The 20,939-nt window shown below is 42.0% G+C and overlaps 1 protein-coding gene across 8 annotated transcripts in view; it reads left to right on the top strand.

Annotated features, from left to right (window-relative positions):
- Positions 1-20,939, top strand: part of TSPAN18 (tetraspanin 18) — a 121,230-nt gene that overhangs the window by 51,947 nt on the left and 48,344 nt on the right. For all 8 annotated transcript variants that reach the window (XM_064714396.1, XM_064714391.1, XM_064714390.1 and 5 more), the window contains one exon: positions 9,444-9,574. The gene's annotated coding sequence lies outside the window, so the exon portion shown is untranslated. The remainder of the gene's footprint in view (positions 1-9,443; positions 9,575-20,939) is intronic.

The raw sequence follows: 20,939 nt of genomic DNA, 5'->3' as shown, positions 1-20,939 counted from the left end.
TCTGAGGGCCTTTAAACACCTAACTCCACCCAAAATGAAATGCAGCTGTCTGTCCAGAGCAGCTGTCTTAGGAGCTATGCCACAGCTCATCTGGAATTTTTGTGTGCTTGTGTGGCCCAAGAGACCAAGACAAATAATGCAGGAAAGGGTTTTTGTGCAGTTGTTTCCTTGTCATGTTTTCCTGGTGGCAATGCCTACCTAATTAGTTGGGACGTGTCCTCCTCTAGATTCTTGTGGAATGCTGCAGTAAAAAGCTAAGTACTAGTAAAAGCTCTTGTTGCCAATTGTAAGGCCAATAGGCTTATATTAGTTCACACTGTCTTTGCCAAACTGTTTTACAAGTTGTGTTGGTCTTTTCCCTGTCTCTCAGTTTCCTGGTGCAAAACACTGAATTGCAGATGCGCCCTTTATTGAAGTGCTGAAAAAAAATTGAAGCTGATAGAAAAAAAGCACAAGGGAAGGTCAGGCAAAAGATAAGGCCATAGTTATTTTCAAGACATAGCTTTGCAAGCAGCTCTGTAATAGGAAAAACAGAATGCAGGGTCTTGGTTGGAAGGAATAACCTTGGGTCCCCCTTGTCTGGAGGAAACGTGAGAGTCAGAACCCCTCTCTATTGTTCAGGCTTGTAAAAAGTTGCATTTTGGCTTCTACAGACTATTACATGATCAGGCTTGGAAAGACAGGCATATCAGCATGCGCAGCATTTTGGGAATACTTCTAAAATTGTGGGCTAATGAAAGAGGCAGAAGTCTCACCATTTATGTCAGTGACATCTAAAGTTTTGAGAGGGGGACAGATTATTTTGGTTTCATTTGAAACACTTCCAGAGGGCCAAGTTTTTCAGAAACAGTTAAGTATTTCTTGCCTCAGGAGGCTTGAACACCCAGACTGAAACATTTGTATTGATGCATCCCCAAACCACTGACCACTTCTAAAACTTTGTGAAGCTAGCCTCTATACATCTGTTTGGGATATGTTTATGCTGCTATTGCAGACAGAGTGCTTTGCCCTCAATTTCAATGGAATTGTAGTTTCCCTTGGCATCCCTCCCTCTCTTGTGTTCAAGGCTCAGAATTGCTCCTTCTCTAATTGACTGACTTCTCCAAAAGGGTATTCACTGACTATACAGTGTTTTTAGAACAGAAAACATTGTCTCACATTTTAATAAGTGTATTAATAATTGGGAAAGCTAGAGAAAGATGCTTGTTTGCTGACACACTGTGACAGTGAGCCAAAGAGCTTGATTTCTGCGGCTTTCAAAGGGGTAGCATCCCATTGCTCCAGTTCTGGGAGATCTTTTGGGATTCATCCAGAGTTCTTGCAGAATCTTCAGCATATTGTGCCATGTAATAACAACAATTGTCCTTGATCTAAACTTCATGAGCAACTCCACAATTACAAGTTCCATTACGCTACACTGTTTTTGATTACTAGCTCTTTAAACAGCTGAATGAGAGGACAGAAGAGAAAAACAGTGGGATGGGTTGGGGGGAAAGTTGGTGATGAAAAACATTTGCAAATAGGGAAGATTCCCTTGTAATGAAAGCTGGTATGAGTCCTTAAAAGCACCATCAGCAGAAAATACCAGCAAGAAATTAAAATCTGCCTTCTCCCTAGTCAGTCCATTCTGATGTGCTATAATTCTGCTGAATGCCATGCAACTCAAAATGGCTGTAAGGTGCTCAAACAATTGAGCCTTAACTAAAGAAACAATTACCTCATCCCTATGTTTCTAACATCTGCTGGAGTTGCTAATACATTTACTGATAGTCATGTTGCTTTTGAACCATTGAGAAGTTTTGACCATTTTTAACACTAAATTCTGGAAAAAAATTCTGTCAGATTTGTTCTTTCCTGAAAGATTGGCGGTCAGAAAGAGTATTGTATTGGGGTTTGGGGTGGTTTTTTGTTTTTGTTGTGATTTTTTTTTCTTTGTTGGTTTTTTAGGGGTTTTTTTTAGGTTTTTATTTGTTGGGTTTTTTTAAAACGTACAGAGAGTAGAAGGGAAAAGAAAAACACAGCTCTTATGGCAACTTTTTATTTTTGCTTTCTGGGAGAGGAATAGAATGGATGTATGTCTTTACCTGGCATTAACTTAGAGTTCTTTATCTTGCACAACTCTTTGTTTGGCTGATTCTGTATGTTCTTAATTTCTTCCAGTTACAAGAAGGAATTTCTGTCATTAATAGGTGTCTCTCTCTTGTACAGACAGAACAAACCCTTCTGAGGCCTTTAAGTTGCTAATAGTATTTACATTTTGGCATCTGATTCTTGGTACTTGAAAATCCAGGGGCTATTTCTGTAGGGCTCAGCTCTGCCTTTACCCAGTTTTCTGCCATGGACAGCCCTATTGTTCAATGACAGCATGATTTCCATCCTAGCCAGTTAAACTGTACTTCCATGTGTGGTGTCTGACTTTGCTGGCTTTCATGTTCCAAGGAAGTTTATTCACTGGTAATTTTTAAAGTTGCTCTAATTTTGACTTATGCTGGTGTATTTGCACCGTAGTCTTCCATGATAGCCTTTATTCAGAAGTAAAGTTCAGTAATTTGCAAGAATCAAAACTTTATTGTGGTTGCTTGTACCTGTGCACAGCCAGAGGTACCCCAGACTCCAGGAAGAAGCAGATAAGAACAGTACAAGTTTGGACACTGATATGATGCAGAAATGATGTAACATGTGGGCAAGGAGACCTGACCTGCTCAGTGGGGAATACAGAGAAGAATATGAGGGGAGAGGGTGGTTTCCTCCATGTCTTGGAAAATCAACTTTCTTTTTCTTCGCAGTTGGCAATTTGATTTCATGTGCTCATCACCAGTTTCATTACTTTGAAGGACCAAAACCTTTGAACCATGAGCTAGATGTTGGGAACATGATGAAAATGCCAAGATGTGCTATAGAATGGCTTTGTTGCTGTGGTCAGGAGGATTTAGGTGGAGTAGCAGGCACTGGAATGGAATTTTGCAAGATTTAACTCTTCATTTCAAGAGGATAATGGAACAACATTGCATGTCCTTTTCCATAACTGACTGTGACTTTCTCTTTGGCCTTTATCACTTGATTATTGGGTTTTGTGTACTTTTTCCTCTTGAAATACTCCTGCTAAGCCCTTTAAAATTATTGTGTGTTTCAAGAAAAACAATCGGGACTTAAGAGACATTTTTTTGGGAGTGGGGGAATCTGTAGTTTGTTTAAAGAAAGGGGATCTGAAGAAGATAAAACAGAGATATCAGTTATGCAGAACTAATGACACATTCCAAAGGAGAGTTGAAGAGCTATACAACTCCATGAAGTGCTCCACTCTGTATTAGCTTTTTCACTGGGAAATCTTTTGAAGGACCAGAATCACACACACATGTATTATACATAAAACTCTGTAATACATGAAAGTATATTTGAATCTAACCCTGCACGAGGAAGCCCATGGCATTCTCATGGAGCAAGCAAACTACACTAAATTCCCTAGGCAGGAATCAAAGCCTTTCCAAACTAACCTCATTACCAGCAGATGTTTGAATTGCTATAATAGACATACACCCTTGCTGCACATGCAGTGTGTGCTGCTTTGAATATCTGGGGTTCTTTCTCCCCTTAAATGCTCCTGTAATTCTGGGAACATCCTGCCCAAAATTTTCAGTGTTCCTTCCCAGGTGAATCTGAGGAAAAAGCTACAAGAGATAGATGAGAGCCTTTAAAAAGTAGGAGAGAAAACTGCCAGATTGTAGAGCTAATAGAGCGACAGCTTGAGTGTGAAAACCCAAGTGCTGTGCTGCAGTATCCCAGGGATCAGCCAGCCCTTTATTCAAGGAAAGAGGAGAGAGCTGCAATAGCAAACCTAAATTAACAATTCAGGTTGACAGAAAGCATCATTTCTGAGTCAAACAAGAAAAAAACTTGAAAAACAGTTAGATTGACTGTTGTTTATGCACTACAGATATTTCAAATTCAAGAAAAACTGAAGAAGTACTGATGGTTGTTAAATGATGATTTAAAATTATTTGAAGTAGCTATTAATATTGCAAATACTTCTGTTAGGCAACCTGCTTCCTTGGGGCAGGTAATTTAATTCTATTGCTCAGAAGTGCAGTTGGTTTCTTTTTCCAATAGGTTTAGGGCACAGAGGGCATTTGAATTAATGAGAGGCAGACATAGTGGGGAAATGCTCCATTATCCTTAGCCTTTGGTAAGTCTGGCTAATTAGTAAAACACTTGAAAGAGATGTCTTTCATTTCCATGCAATTTCAAAATATTTTTTTCATCTGGTAGGGTTATCATGTGTGCTGACTGGTAACACATGGGTAATATATGAAACATCTACCTTGGAAGTACCTGCACTAGAGTGGTTCTGAGTTGGTAAACTGAAAGCCCCATGATTAAGTATATTAAAAAACTTCCCAAAACTGCACCTGCTAGCACTTGTTCATTTAAGGGGATGGGGGGCATTTGGCCTCTTTGGGGCAGTATTTGGGTGCCAGCTAAGAATTCCTTGTGACTATTTACATCAGAATCCCTAAATCTCCTCCCCATAAAATGAGAAGCACCAGTAGCCCATCAGCTTTGTTTTTAAGGGTGAACTTTACAAGCTGTAAAAGGAACAAATTTGAGTGAAAACCAGGAGAACAGGAAAGGAAGAAAGAAGTGATCTCCCCATTGAAGGAATAAGCTTCAAGACTGAAGATGTTTTCTTCTCAGTTCATTCACTGGCTTCTTGCCGGATCTTTACAGCCAATGTCTCTCTGGATTTCTGCTTCCCATCTGTAACAAGGGAAATACAATTTTTTTTCCTGCTTTTTATTTGTTTAGTCAGCTAGCTTTTTGGGCAGGGAGCTCTTTTATGCTGCACACATTAAGAAGCTTGGTTCTGTGGGACCAAGGGATTATCACCTCTTGTGATATCAACAGTACCAAAGGTGCAGGAAGATGTGCAAAGGCATGTTTGGGAAAGATGGCTAGTAGTTCACTTTTTTTTTCCCCCCTTTCTCTTTTGGGATGAGGGGACAAATTCCTTTGCCTTAGTTGCCAGGGAAGTTAAAGTATTTCTGAAATGTAGCTTTGAATAGTTTGTCACAGTTCAGCATGGTGCTCAGTAGGCCACATAGCTTCTTTGTGGTAGGAACCCCAGTAGCAGGTGGTTACCATGAATATGATTGCCATTCTTGTAATTGTTCCCAGAGCAGGTAGTTTTTCCATTTCAGGGTATGGGGAAAAAAATCTGTATTATTTTGTTAGCATTAAGAAGTAATTGTGAGTGTTAACAGTTGAGCAGCCAGTGTGTTGGTGGGAAACTCCTGGGTGTGGGGCTCAGTGCAGTGCTGTGGGTAGAGATGCTGGGTTTGGCCAGTGTCTGATCGTGTCATTTGATGTGCACCCATATTTGTGCTGGCTCAACACAGCATGTTGAAGAACTCTCTCACACACTTGACATATCTAAACTCAGGTGTCAGAGGTGAGTCAGATTAACCTGAGGCATTGGATGTTGTGACCTACAGTCCCCCTGGGCATAATTTCTGTGGGAAAAAATTATTGTGTAGGTAGATATGTACCTTTAGTTTTCAGACATTGTCACAAGACTGTTTTCAGCAGGGCAAAATGCATTTTAGTTTGGTCTGTAACTGGAGTTGCATCTGGTGCTCCTGGGAATGCCAAATCTCACATCTGATCTGAAATGCCAATGAGCCCATATTAAGCTGTTAATGTTTGTGTGAGGTTTTTTAGTCCTCATTACCAACCTGATAGAAAGATAATTCCTCAGCTGTTGTTCCAACCTGTGGGATTTTATCCACTTAATTAATTTTCTTTCTTGTTAAGAAAAATCTCTTTATGCAACAATGAGCTGCACTTGACTTGCTTTTCAGAGACCCTTCCCATGTCTGTGTCAAAGGCACAGAGGCCCCAGAAATTGGAGGGTGAGCCCTAGGGGCAACATGCTTGTGGAGGCTGAGCTTGGGAATGCTGCCTTGTGTGCTAAGGGCAAGCTCCTGGAGGGAGTTAAGTCTGCACAATGGAGGGGATCCTGGTTCCTTCCCTGCTCCCCTCTTCTGCTACCACTCAGCAATAAAATGGAAGCTAGTGACATGACCAAAGGATAACAGGCCACTTGCTGAATGCCTGCTGAGGGTTTAAAATGCCAGCCTACACCACCCTCCCCAGCCCTTCAGCATGTCAGCAAGCTGTCTATGTAAATAAATACACATATCAAACAATAAGCAGACGCCTTTTTAATGCATGCACTGTTTCAGGCTGAGATACTCAGTTCTGGTGCAGCTCATCTCAACATCTGTCAAGCTAATGCCAACTCCACAGCTCTCTTTCACTTGTATTTAATGCACAAAGATTTGTGTTGTGTTAAGTAATGAAGAATTGGCTTGCTTTACATCTGTTTTGGTGTTATTTCTGATGCATAAAATGTTAAATGGGAATGCTTTGTGTTCCTCCTGATGTCTGTGTCAGTGTGTAGTGCAAACTCTCGTTGCTTATGCTTGATTAAGTGGCTTAACACAACCATGTGTGTGGTTGTACAAGTACACAAGGAAGAAAAAAAAGTAATTTGCAAAACATGCCACCACTGGGGCCCCAAAGCATAGAAACATTGAGGTGGGGAGAAAGCTGTGACGAGGGTTGGACTTAAAAGAAAACTTTTTTTCAGAAACTAAATTCCAGTAGTTGTGCCCCTTAAATCAAACTCAGGAGCCACACAGTCTAAAGCCTCAAGGGTGTGGGGCTCCGTGCAGTGCTGTGGGAGCAGCACCCGTGAGCTGCTGGCCCAGGTCGGGTCATGTCTAATCCAGGGTCTTGTCTCTGATAGCAGCCAGTGCTGATTAGGGAGAATGTGAGACTGGGGCAACAACTGGGTGAAATTCCACATTGAGCTTTTGTTTATTTTTGTTTTCTTATTAAAAATGTATTGAGCCCAGATGATCCATAGACCTCTATTGAAAATTCACCTGCAGGCTAGAGGAGTGTTGGATGCTCTAGTGCTGCTGTCCATCTCTGTCCCTCCACATCAGCCTTGGAGAAGAAGCCTGCTTTTTATTTCCTTAATTCACATTTCTCTCATGCTACTGCTTTTACTCTGGTGAGATACTAAGGAATCACATTTTTAAAAAAAACAAAGCCAGACAGACGCTTTATGCATGAAACAAGTGTTTAAGACAGCTCTCTATCAGAATTTTTTGGAGTCTGCTGAGAAAAAGAAGAATATTCCTGCTGCCTGAGACACTTTCAATTGGATTAAACAAAGCAGAGGGGAGAGGAGAGGCATGATCCTCCACTGGAGAGGAGGATTTATACGACCTGATATATCTTGTGTTTCTTAATGTTCCTTGAATAGAGATGATTGAAATCTCTCATCTGAGCAAGCACACACAGAAGACAAAATACATTATTAGTGACCCTAAATATATGATAGCTTCTGCTTCTGATCACAGTGGTGCATCAGCAGGAATAGTAATAGGGGATGACTGGGGCTTGCTTACATGGATAGGCCTATCCTTCCATAATGGAAAGGGAAAATTGCTACAAAAATGCCATTGAATCAAAATTTTGATGACTCTTGGTATGCCTGCCTGGGCCACTTTCCATGTTGTGGTTTCAGATCACTTTACAAACTTGAATAAACTTTTCCCCTCACTGTCTTCAAAGGCTGGGAATTAATATTCAGTACCTTATGTCTGAAAGGACTAGGACTGTGTGTAACAGGATATGTTTTTGTTAGGCAGCAGGCACTTTGTCCTGTGTAGAAGTGTATGGATGTGCATTTTCTGCATACAATCACTTGCACTTCACAGATATTTGCCCGTCCCCTTGAAAGAAACCAGGATGTGGCTGGTATGTGTGTATTTGAAATGCCAGGATATACAGAGCAGAGGAGTTTTGTAAACAAACACCCATGGGAGGATGAACCACCCTGAAAGTGCTGAAAGAGTCCACTGGAGACACAGGCACGGAGAACTGCCCAAATACCATTTGGTGGGCCCTTGCTCTGCTCACTAGACCATGCTGCCCCTCTATTGCATGTAGGATGGATGTCCAGGGTGCACAGCACTCCTCACCAACGCCCCTGTGCTCCCACTAAAGTCCCTCTCTCATCCTGGGCGAGTGTGAAATCACACCTTTGTGCTGGGGAGCAGGGAGCTGCTGACAGAGGGCTGATACCCCGTGCGGGGGAGGAATTTCCTTTCATGTGGTCTGCTGTGACATTAGCACTTTCCAGCTGGCTTGTAGGTGGCTTTGTAATCCCTGATTGACAAATGGCAGTTCAGCTCAGTATGGCTGTCATCTTCAGACAGCATGACAGAGACTGGGAGCTTGACATGTCCTCTGCAGCCCTGCCTCAGGGAGGAGTTGCTGTGACAAGACCCTCTCTCCCAGCTTTTCATCTCGATCCTGAAGGAGGTGCTAAGTGTTGTGTGATGCAGAGGGGTTAGAGATGCTACCTGATGTTTCACATGGACAGTTGGTGTTGGCCCCGAGATCTGGAGAGGCAGGGTAAGGCAGAGGATTTGGGCTTCAAAAGAAAGCAAATCAACAAGGTAGACTAGAGAGGAGAGAATTAATATCATGAAATGGATTTACATGGCGCCACCTTCATATCTGAACTGGAGCTGTCAGGGAGAATGAGATCCAGACTCGCTGCTGTTCTCCAGAGAGGAGCTGCTATGGAAGGGTTGCTCAGTTAAAGTGATGGCCCCACCTCTGTGCCCCGTGTCTGGCTGATTTCTGCAAGTAGAAAACAGATGCAATCTGGCATGATCCCTTCTCCTCTCCCACCGCCCTTTCATGCCGTTCTGCAGGCTCTGAATTACCTTCTTTTGCTTGCCTTATTGCTTTCACCCCTTGAGCATCTGTTGGTGTTTTCCTCCCACCCTTACCTGCCTCTTAACTCCATCACCTTTTTTTTTTGATCCTCAATCATTTCTGGCTCCCTCCATTCAGAATAAGTGGTACTTTAGCATCTATCCAGCAGGTGAGCAGATGTGTGCACATTTGTTGCCTACAATATAGAAAGGGTGTGTGTGTGTTAAACTACCAGTGTTTTATCACACACCACTCCATCCCCTGTTCTGGAACTTGCCTTTTGGGACACGCTGCACCTCTTCCTGGGCATGACTCTCCTCTGCTGTGCAGAGGAGTAAGAGGGGAAGATGCAGAGCAACTTCATTGTTTCCTCCTTATGCTGCTAGAAATAGTCCTGTCCTCCTATTGCCTTCCAGTCAAAGCCCTTTTCTGGTCAGCCTTATGAGCTGGAGAGTGGGGAAGAAGATTTTGCCTTTAGTCCTGACCTTGATAGGGTCTTCATGGTCACTAGGAGATGCTTCCCCTCATTTCTTCAGGTGTACAAGAAAGAGTTGGTCTTTCCCAAGCAGGAGGAAGTAAAACAAGGTGGCAGACTTCTCCTCAGGTCCAGTATGTGTCTTATGTATTTTCCTTGCTGTTTCTGACAGGTTGACCGGCCTCGATCACAGTGTTAGAGACCTGAAGCAAGGATCCTGACAGATGCATATGCAGTACAGCCTGACTTCTTGAGGAGAACAAGTATTTCCCTGAAAGTCTGTCCCCTCAAAGCAGCACACAGGTAAGGCAGACAGTGCTTCTGATGCTCAGGCTCACTTGCACTGGATTGAGCAAATTACTTTTTCCATTCATTTGGCTCAAGAAGGGCTTTGTCACCACTGCCTGCCACGTTTTCAGGGATGAAAGCTTACAATGCATTTACAGCATGGGGAACGTTTCTCAGCAAAAATGTACTTTCAGAGGATCAAGACTGCCCATATGGTTGAGATAAATATAGGTTAAAAGCGTGGGAGGAATGTGCTGAAGAAAGAGAAATTTGACATATGAGGGATTAATAAAGTAATACTTAGATTTTGTATTCTAAACTAATTTTGTATTGAAAATACCTTAATTTAAACAGAAAACTTTTTAAGAAAAAGGAATACAGGAATGTATGTTGTGGGGAAAGGGTTTAGTAAGAAATTAATTTAATAATGTTGTTTTCAACTCGGAAAGATGTATCAGGTCATCCGTAAGTCGAAAAAAACAAACACAAAAGCCTTGCAGTTCTAATTGCTATGACTCATGGAAACCAGATCTAGAAAAAATTAGGCCCTTTAGTCCAAACTCTTAATCCCCTACTAGTATGTAACATCATTCCCAGCAGCGTCTACCAGCCCTGATTTAAATGATGGGATTTTCCTTTGTCCCCTTGGGATACTATTGCACAGACTAATAGAATTAATCTGCTTACTTCTCTTTCAACCCCTGACCGCTGCAGATGCAATTAGTAGTAGGTGATGGGGGGATTCTGTTTCCTAGGCTATATTTTGAAGGCTTAGGGCTGTATTGTGTTAAACCAGACATCAGTTGCAAGTGTGTTTGCATGAGCGTGGCTTATCTGTCAGTACTCATTACAGCCCCATAAACGTCTCTGAACTACATTTCTCAGACTTAGGAGCTTTTCTACAGTCGTAATTCAGGATCTGATAAGGTACAGACTAATGTATTTGAATGCCTGTGAGAAAGATAACATGATTGGGAGCTAAAGTGAAATGCAAAGTCATATGCTGCCAGTGCTAGAGACTTGCAGAGGCAATTTACTTCTGTGCTTCTGGAGTATTCTCTGGTCTCTTTGGCTTTTCTCCCAGACAATTTGGTAGGATGAAATTCCTTTTTGCTGTGTGTGGTGCTGCTGGAGGTACTACTGCACCTTTCCATCTGTGAATTTCAGACTTGGCTTAGATGAATGATGTGGGCTTCTTCTAATGTTTACTGAAAGGCTCCAGTGAAATAACCAGATACAGTCAAATAAATTTGAAATGGAAAACCATACCTGGTTGTATTTAGTTAATACAAAGTAGAGCATCTTTCTGTGACATTTCATCCGGGTTTTCTTCCTCATATTTGGAAAAGTTTTATTAGGGAGAACAGTCAGTTTCTAAGACAGATGCATGCTGGAATGCAGATGACCGGGTTACACCTGGAGACTACAGCAACAGCTGAGCTGTACAAATTCCTTGTGTGGATTCATCCACTTCCAAAGTGATTTAAAAACAACATCCTAATAGAAAAAGCAACTGCAATTTAATTGCCATTGGATGTTTGAATGAGGCTTCAATGTGAAATGGAGCCTGGGGGTCCTGAAAAACTGGGCATGTGCCAGCCTTCCACATGGGCTCTGTCCTCTGGCACTCAAAGAAGGAGGTTACAGTCCTGTTCCTCCTCCCTCTCAATAAATCCTGGCTCTAAAATGCCATAGCTTTTCTGGAGTATTTCTTCAAACAGAAAGCCTAAATATAATCTTAGCCACTTAGCCACTGGTGCAATCTTTCATTATCAAGATAAGTTAATTAAACTTATTAAAATCTGACTAAGTTGCCTGTGTTTGTCAGATACAAAATTCTTACACGCTGAAGATTTTAAAGCTTTGATATGCTCAATGATGAGTCCTGCTCTAATTTTCCCATTGTTTTTAATTACTTGAAACTCTTTTCCAGTGTGGTGCTTGGCTGCTTCACGTGGTTTCATAATGTGCTTTAAAGCATGGGGAGGTGGAGACTAAAGCTGGGGGTAATGATCCGTGGCACTCTGGATCATCTGCAGCTTATGTTGCCTGTCCCTGCTTTGCCAGGCAAGCTTTATTCCAGTGAAAGTGTCAGTAAGCCCAAGGCAGATAGGCACTGTTCCTCCTCTCCCCTTCGCTTTTTCTTTACCCTGAAAGTTTATCTTGCGCTCGCCTTTTAAAAGCTTTGCATTAGCTGGGGGGCTGTGAAGTAAAAGGCATGCTTTAAATACAGATGCTGGTGATAGTCCTTTCAAAACTGCATTTCTCAAGCTGAGAGCTATTGACCCCTTTCAGTGCAGTCACAAAGAAATTCAAGAGGAAATGGAGGGTGAGGGCCAGCAGGGAATATATATATATATATATATAATTTTTTTCCCCCAAGTCTTCTTCTTACTCCACCCCCTGCCAAGCTGGCTATTGTTTGTGCCTCTGCATGGGATACCAGTGGCCATATAAGGAAAATGGCATAATGTTACATTCTTTCTAAAAATCGATTTCTTTCAGTTACTTTTTCTTCCCCCCTTGCTGAAAGTTGTTCTGTTTTGATGCAAGCTCTAGGGAAAAGGAACGTACACATGGTAGCTCATGGTACACATGGTGTAGCATCTTGGGTGTGCAAAAAACTGTCTTTGTTATCTCAGTTCAGGTGATGAGTCAAAGCAGCAAAATGGCAAATGATGAGGTCCAGCTACTATGACAGGAGGAGAGTATGTTGCATTGTCCTGCATTTTAAACTCAGTACTAATGAGTAATAATGATGTTCGTTTTCTTGCCTTCTTTTTCTTGCTTAAGAGGATGCTCAGGCCATGGGAGAGAGGCATAGAGCACCCCTCTGCATCCCTTTTCATTCACAGTCTCCCTTCATATTCACAGATGTTTGCAGCTGAAGTGCTGAGCGAGTGGCATGCCCCAGTTTGGGCCAGCAGCTTGCTCTCTGTTGGATGGGCAATCCCACTGCTGGGGATGAGCACAGCCTGATATCCCAGCAGGCAGGTGAAATCCTTGAGCCACAGGAAGCCAGGCTGAGACTAGCAATATTTCAGGGGTGAAGTTCTGTGGGTAGCACGGGTCAGTCTAAACATGCACCAGCTCAGGGAAAGGATTCCTCAAGTTTGGGATTTTTTCCTGGTGCAACTGACACTTGTTGATGAACAGAAGCTGCCTGCTTCTGACTTCAAACACATCCACTTAGCAACTTCTACAAAGGAACAGCTGGAGCAACATGAGCACAAAAAAGGCCGAGTCCCTTGATTCCAGAAAGCAGAGGCAGAGCCTGGGGTGGGAAAAGCATAGGTTTGGGAGCTGGGAAAAAAATAAATCTTGGAGAGGAATGAGTGTGTGCTTGTGCATAAGATTTGGGCACTCTTCCTTTTGCATCCTCTTGTAACCTCATGAATAGAAATGCAGTTTTTAGTTGTGCTTTCTATGGTTGCTATCACTTCTGGTTCCTTGTGATGCTCTGCTGGTTGTCCCCATAAAAATATGTTCAACAACTGATTATGTTTCAAACTTGTTAAAAATTAAAGTAGAAAAAACCCAACTCCTTCTTAGAAGAAGCAACAAATTTTGAGGTTCATTTACCGCAATTATGTCACAATACTCAATATGTGTTTTGCTGAGGTGTGATTACAGAAGTGGAAAAAGGGAAAGTAGTTTCTATAAGCACATTTTTGGGCAGAATATTAATAGTTCAATATTATTATTATGATTATCAGTGTGTGAAGTGACAACATACACTTTTTTTCCTTAATAAAATGTTGAACAGTTTGACACCTTCTAAAGAAACTGTAATTTTGTGAGAATGGAGTAAGAAGTTTTTAAAGGTTCAGAGTTTTTATATAAGCCTGTAAATGGAGGCTGCATTGACCAAAAGAATTGGATATCATACTGAAAAAGTTCTAATTTTCTTTAATTTTTCTTTTGACTGTGAATTAAATTGTTTGGAGAAGCTGTGCTACTCTCCAATACCTACAAAATTAGTCTCCAAGAAAATCTTCCTCTGTCCTAAATTGTATTTATACTAAAGATAAAGCTGGGGAAGCCTTCTGGGCTTTACTTTACTCTGAGCTTGGTAAGCAGGGGAATGAGCTCACATAGCTTTCTCTTCACGCAAGGCAATTTGGTGCCTCCTAAATGCTGTCCACGGTGGTATCAGGAGGAGCTATCACAGCGAGCGGTGTGGAACGATGCCATGCCCCGTGTGCGCGGTTCTCAAATTACCAGTGAAGCGGCAAATGGCTTCTGACGTGTACATGGCTGGCATGGGACGTCTGAGTTCGCTCTGCACAGATAAATGGGATGCTCCTGTTCCATGCTCCCTGCAAGCCCCCAGGCCAGGGGTTTTGGTGGCAGCCTGCTCGCACTGTGACTGTCCCAGGAGCTGCCGTGGCCGACGTTTGCTGTGCGCGCTAAGCAGGGAGAGAGGAGCGTCGAGGGTGAGTGCCAGGTCAGCCATGCATCCTGAGCACCTTCTCTGAGGAGCAGAGCTTGTGGTCTCAGCTGGGACAGACGGAGGTTTCAGCTCTTCTGCTGCAGGAGGTTCTCATCAGGCTGTAAGTGGCTGCTGACAATGTAGCATGGGTTTGCCACTTCTGTGTCTAATGGCTCTAGAGGACTCAAATGTTGCTAGAGCTGATTCTGCCAGCAGTGGGTTGACCTTTTGGGAGGTATTCCCAGGGACTTGGGAGCTAATCCTTCTGATGCTAACAGTGGGGCATGTGGGAACTGGTTTGGACTATGTTGTTTCCCTATGAAGTTGGGAGCTTGTGTAACCTGGAAACAACCATGACGGAAGAGGAAAGAAATTGTCATTAGAAATATAACAGCTCCTGTCACTTACATCGAATGCTACAGAGTAATTTAAAGCTTGTTTGACTAACTCTATCATGGGTAAAGTGCTTTGTCAAGAGAAAAATTAGGTCTACCCAATGTGACAGGACAGGAAAGCAGAGCTGCCTTTCACTGTTGTGCCATGTCCTGGGTGGAGTGGCTGAGATAGGGTGTCCCTGAGAACGGCAGTGAAGGCTTTGCATTGCTTATTTTGAGACCTACAAAAGTACCGTATCTTTTGATTTATGCATTTTGAAAATTATTGAGTAAAGCTGGGACTTAGTTTAAAAGCTGCCAGAACTATTCTCTCACTGTAGAGACTTCTCAGGAAACAGATACATAAGAGGGGTATATGTGCGTGTATTTGAAGCTTTTATTCTTGGGCTTATGAGTAAGAGCTGGGATCAGTGAAAGGTGATAACTACTAAAATCAGTAATAAGGATAGTATTACACTCTAAGTAATGAAGTGGTTTTGGGGAATTTTGCATTCAATTATTAGCTCTGTGCCTAGACTGCATACTGACAGTGGGAAGTAGCTTGATTCCTCTCTGCCTTCCTTCCTCATCTATATAAAGACAGTAAAACAGTTGATAAGATTTTTCTTGTAGGAAATGTATTTTATTTTGTGTAGAAACCAGCTTTGTGGAACTTTGCATTCCCCTTCATAGAAGTCTGATGATGAAAAAGTTTTACTTCTGGAAGGTTTATCTTCCTGTTTTCCCCCATTGTTCTTCCTTTCTGTGACAAAACAGGAACGGGAAGAAAATATTAAAGGACTTATCCAGAAATTCCCTTTCCTCCCTTTTAAAACTGCATATCAAAAAATTCTATTCAGCTTACATGAAAAAGACAATAAATTGAAAACTAGTTGATTTTTAAACTTGCAGAGCATGAAAAAGGTTATTATTACTATCAAGTGCCCTGACCTGTTTTAAAGCTGAGGTTTCTTTCTTGCTTGCATTGATGCATCTATTTAGTCAAAATCTTGAGAGCTCTTTTGAGAGAGGAGCCTACACACAAGTCAGCTGCTGGCCAGGCTTGTGCACTGTAGAGATAATGATAATCTAATGTCTGGTTTGTCCTTAGTAAGATGACTCATGCTCCGGTTACCTTCTAATGGATGGGAGTTGCATCCTTGGCAGACATTACATTTGTTGACAGCTGTTGGCAGATAAAAAAACAGGAGCAGCCTTGGACATGCTTGTGCTGGACATTCAGGGCTGTTCTCCTCAGAAGCAAGGGTCAGCAGAGCTGAGGTGGAGAGGACATGCAGGCATTTAGTGGCTGGATGAGATGGAGGGGGTTGTAAAGGCAGGGCTCTGCCTGTATTTTAGTGTCCAGTGCCCAGCACACAGAGGTCTTGAGCTGAACATTTCTGCAGCTGTTCCTGTCCCAAAAGCATGGAGCAGAGCACGCAAAGGAGTGGACCAACACCTCCAGCAGCATGTACAAATGTATATTTCACAGTATGTTTAAGGAACATAAAATTCCTTTTTTAATCATCTGTGAAAGGTTTATTTTCGAATGTCCAATCACTAACGAGGTGCTAATTTTCAGATGGACTTGTAGCGCTGTCTTGACATTTTAAAGTATCTAGGAGCATTAACAGGCTTAGTCCCTCCCTGCAGCATGGCTGGAGCCAGCCCCTGAGCACAGGAAGCTGGGAGGAAGCTTTTCCTGTGAACTGGCCTTGTATAATTGCCACCTGGCACTTTTCCCTGGTGACTGTTAATGACAGGATATTAGAGTTTGTGGCTATCCAACCCACTGGTTTCCCCACGCTCTGAAGCAGGGTTATCACACTTGGGCATTCTTGCTGTTGTCTAGGTAGCACCTTTCTGTGCTAGAGAGGGAAAGATGGAGACCCAGTGCAGTACAGAGAACATGTTTGGCAAGGCAGAATTTGTCACTGACTCCTCAAACTGACCTGGACCATTTATAGCATTTCTGGCTGCAAAGTATATCCAACAGTACATTCCAAGAAAGCTAAAAATAATATCCTCAGCCTTAACTTATTTCTCCCACAAGGATTCAGTTAACAAGAAGGAAAGAGTTTGTTCTTTTTTCCCCCCATACTAAAGCGCTCAGCTCTCAGAATGGAGCTATAAGTTTATCACAATTATTGGCCTGTGAGTTGGATTCATGTATGGATCACGTTACTGGAAAGTGTGTTTATTTGCCAGGACTGCCTTTGCTTTTCCATTTCCCTTTCCATCTCCCAGTTCTGTATGCTATCTGGTAGCAGCACTGAAGGCCAAAGTCTCTGAACTGATTGGAACCAGGAGTTGGCATTCTGCTATTCTGGGCCCTTCTGCCAAAAGCCAGTGTTCAAAGTAAAGACTGTAAGTACAGACTACTCACATGAGCACAATTTATGGTTGTTTAAAATACCTGAAGATCAGTACAGCAAAGCTCTGATTCTCCTGGAGACTTAGTGTGACCACACGGTAGAAGAAATTGTGTGTATTCCACAAATCATCTCAGGAAATGAGGATAAGTGATGGTGACTTCTAAAAAGCAGTGATGAAATGTTTTCTGTTTTTTGGTTTTTTTGTTTTTCTTTTTTCAAGATATAGTTGGAAAAAGAACTAATTTGGAAAAGTGCAAATTAACTAAATGTAAATCCAGATGTTTAGGACTAGCAATATAAATCCCCAGAGGTACTCAGTAGTCCTGAATGTTAGATGTACAAAGCCAATCTCAAAGTGCTGCCTGATCTCCTTGGGATCTTGGTCTTTTGCTCTGTGTTTTTTCTATTGATCAGTAGTAATGACAATTGATGAAAAGTTTAGTGTTATGATGGTTCTTTTCCTGTGAATAGAAAATCAGCTGTGCATATCAAGTGTGTGAATCACATCTCTGCAGTAGACAATTTTTAAGAAAGACAAAAATTGCTCAAACTTTTATATCCAAGAATCTTCACAGAGACCATACATCTTCATAAAATCAAGTTAAAATTAAGTAAATAGATTCAATCAATAGTAGGGCTACATATATGTATATATGTATATATATATATTTGTTAACATTAAAATATTTACTTCCAGATTTTTTAATGCAATATATTTTTTGTTTAGAAAGGCCGAGGCTGATCTTTTTAATATCGAAAAATGAAACGTACATTTTCCTATTAAAATTAGATCCAAACATTTTATAAAAAGAGGCATTGTGTGGTATTTTGTTTGGGGTAGTTGATGGTTTTTAAGTTAGAAAATGTAAAAACTAAAATTTCATCTTAGATCAAAAAAAAAAAAACTTTGGGGAATTAATGTGAATAATTTGTATTATTTTTGTTTTAGAAAAAAATCTTTACCAGTTCAAACTGAAGCAATTCTTCCCATCTGGTTTGGCCTTTTATTTTTTCTCTTTTTGTCATCCAAAAACCAGAATCTTTTGATCATCTATGTTCCTTCTGAGTATGATGTAGAGTACTCTACTGATGTAGAGTAATTTTCATTTGGTTGGTTTTTTTATGATATAAAATTTCTTTTTGTGCCCCATTTCTGAAAGAGTTTGGGGCTTGTCTGGCAGGAAAATGATGATTAAGGCATTACTCTTCCTTCTGCTGATGAGTTGCTTTTGTCACTCTTAGTGGCAGGGAGACTGCTCTAGGTTTTCCTGTTCCTAATTTCTCGTCCACCTCTGAATTACTGAATACTCTCAGCTGCAAGTCAAGGAATAAGGCACGAATGCTCATTGTTATCATTAAATGTTTTCTTTGCTAATTCTCTTTTATTGTGTCCTGGTGACTTGCAGCTGAGGATTAAAATAACTGCCTTCAGCACCAGCAGTAGGCTCTGTTTGGAACCTCCAAAGGGCATTGTTTATCTTCCCTGTATCCCTTGTACTGTGCCTGCCCAGGATGAGCAGCACTCCCCTCCCCATTCCAAACGGTTCTGTTACTGAGGAATGTTGGACAGATACCATTATACACACAGTAGAGGTGCCCCCAGATTTGGGGTTTGAGCTTGATTTAAAGGGGAGGAGGATGGAAGGGAAGGGAATGTTTGTTTTTTTCAGGAGAGACCCTGGCAGTAGTGCTTTGCAGAACTGTTTTAAATGTGCTCCTCAGGCAGGGAGGTCTGTGGGTGCAGGCGAGCTGTTCAAGTGTTTCCATGCAGTGCTCAGGGCTGCTGTCCCAGGCACGTACTTCATTATTGCTTCAGGGAAAGGCAGTCTGGGAGTCATCAATCAGCATCACTCTGGGCTTCTTCTCCATCAGAGCTCCTCTGATGTGTCTTTCAGTGCTGCTCATTTTGTTTTTAATTTCTGAATGAGGGATCGATTTGCACAAAACAGCACCAGGCAGAAGAGTTGGGTTTGCAGTGGGTGAAAGCATCTGGAGTATTTCCTCCAGAGCACTTAAATGGGTATTTTAAGTTATAGGTCCTCAAGAAGACAGTGGTGGCAGTGCTTTGCTGAGTGTGCTCTGAAGACCTCAGTGGTTTCCTAACGGAAGATGAAGTTGTCCCCTTGAATCTTTGCTGTCATCTCTGATCTGGAGCACATCTTGTCTCAGAAAGGACCCCTGAGCTTCAGCTTTACAGTGGTGCCATATCACTGTCCAGCCCCTTTATTTATCCTTCTGTCCTTCCATTTACCATTCCTCCAGATCCTTTGCTGCAACTCTTCTTGCTTTAGCTGAGGCAGTGTTGCAAAATGGGCATGTCGGGAAAGGGAAAAGCTGTAAAAAAGATTTACGTGGTTCAAGATAGTCTTTATGTACATAAGACTGTGGGGGGAAAAGCTTATCTGATTTAAAAGCTAGAAAGATTTGCCCTTCCTCTGTCAGTGGGTAAACTCAGATTGAAATCCAGGACACCTACCTGGTACACAGGTCCCACCTCACCCTTCAGACTTAAGCAAATTGCTGTAAAATTGGTGTAGCTGGTTGGGAAGCCACACCCTGAACTGCAAAGGATGGGAATGGCATGCCCTGAGTTAATCTCCTCGAGGACATCTGTACAAGGTGCACTTAGGCCATTATTTTCTGATGTTCCATGCCATTGCTCACAAAGGAGAAAAGAAGGACTGTACTTACTTTTCCCCAAAGTTCAACTGGAGTTGAAGGGAGGTAGTTCTTTACCTCCCTTAATGAGTAACTTTATACTGTGCTGTCTCCTACAATAACAGCTGTCAGTGCAAGAAGGAAAATAAGCTATTTGCCAAGACAGTGAGGCTGTAAAAGTTGGTAAGAGAGAAGGAAAGCTATGGGCAAGGAGCTGAGATTGCAGCAGGAGTCATGAGAATTCCCAAGCTCTGAAGAGTGCTCCTGATTTTATCTTTTCATACAGCTCTGGGGGTAGTGTTTGTTTAATGTTTCTAGTCATGGTGAATGAAAGTAAAAATCCTGACTGGACAGTGTATTAGTACTGTGATGATGAGGAAGGTTAGGCTACCTGTTGTGTTTGGTGTGCAGTGTTATTGTGTCACAAATTATGTTTACGGCTAAGAACCTCAAATGCTGACACAGCATCAAGCAAGGTAGGAAAGGGCCATTGTGACCCCTTTTTCATCCTAGACACAAGGTTTCTTTGAATTAATCCTGGTTTGGATCAGATTATTTTCATGCAGCAATTTGTCATACCTTTTTTATTCATGACGATTCTTCCTTGTATATTTTGCAATTACATAATGTCCATATGGCAGGTTGAAGAATTGTTTGAAAGGCAACTGAACACTACAGAAGCTCTCTGAGCATATTTCCAGTTCTTTTTCAAATAGCTTCATCCTCTGCAGTTCATGTTTTGTATATCAGAAGCCTGTAGATTGTCTGAGAATTGAAGATGCTTGGGGACCAGGTTTGTCTATAACTTAGCTCATGTTGTTCTTTGGTCTTTCCTCAAATATGAAATCTTCATCAGACTGTCCCAGTCTCTGTCAACATCAGCTGAAGCTGGAGGCTGAGTGGAACAGTGCATTATGAGTAAACCTGCCCAAGGCACTGTGTATGAAATCTGAATGCCACTGGAGTTGGTGTACATACTCCCACATATCTCTGTGGCCCAGAAGTTTATCCCTTTACTGATGAAGAACTCTTTGTGAATATAAGGATTGATGAATCATCTGTTCTCAGCTGATCTTTTCCTCCCACAAACCATCTCTGAAGCCTGGTAATGTGGGTGCATGTCCATTAATCATGACACTGGTAGGGTCAAAACATGGCTCCAGGAATTGAGACAGCTGCCAATAAGGTGGCTAGTAAATCTGTAAAATTCCTGCAGGAGGAAGAGGTGTACCTAGGTGAGAACATACAGAGCACTGAGAAAGAAAAGAGAAAGTCACAGTAAGTTTTATATCTTCCCAGTGAGCAGTGCTGGGAAAACAGGCAGCCCCAGGGAGACCAGGCAGCCCCAGGGAGACCTTGGAACCTGCTTTCATTGGCAGAAAGTAGTTTGGCAGCTTGTTTTACTCTCTGCTTTTTTCTTTGAAACTGAAAAAGCTCTTTCTATCCCACACTCCATGAAGTCTGGGGAGGCACCTGTCCCAGCTTCTCCTGTTGTGCATTGCAGAGGTTTGCAGAGCCTCAGGGTTGCCTGTTGCCTGGAG

This window comes from Zonotrichia leucophrys, chromosome 5, assembly GCF_028769735.1.
Source record: "Zonotrichia leucophrys gambelii isolate GWCS_2022_RI chromosome 5, RI_Zleu_2.0, whole genome shotgun sequence".
In the NCBI taxonomy this organism is placed as follows: domain Eukaryota; kingdom Metazoa; phylum Chordata; class Aves; order Passeriformes; family Passerellidae; genus Zonotrichia; species Zonotrichia leucophrys.
The sequence above is the reverse complement of the archived record's forward strand: the minus strand, read 5'-3'. Positions and strand labels throughout refer to the sequence as shown.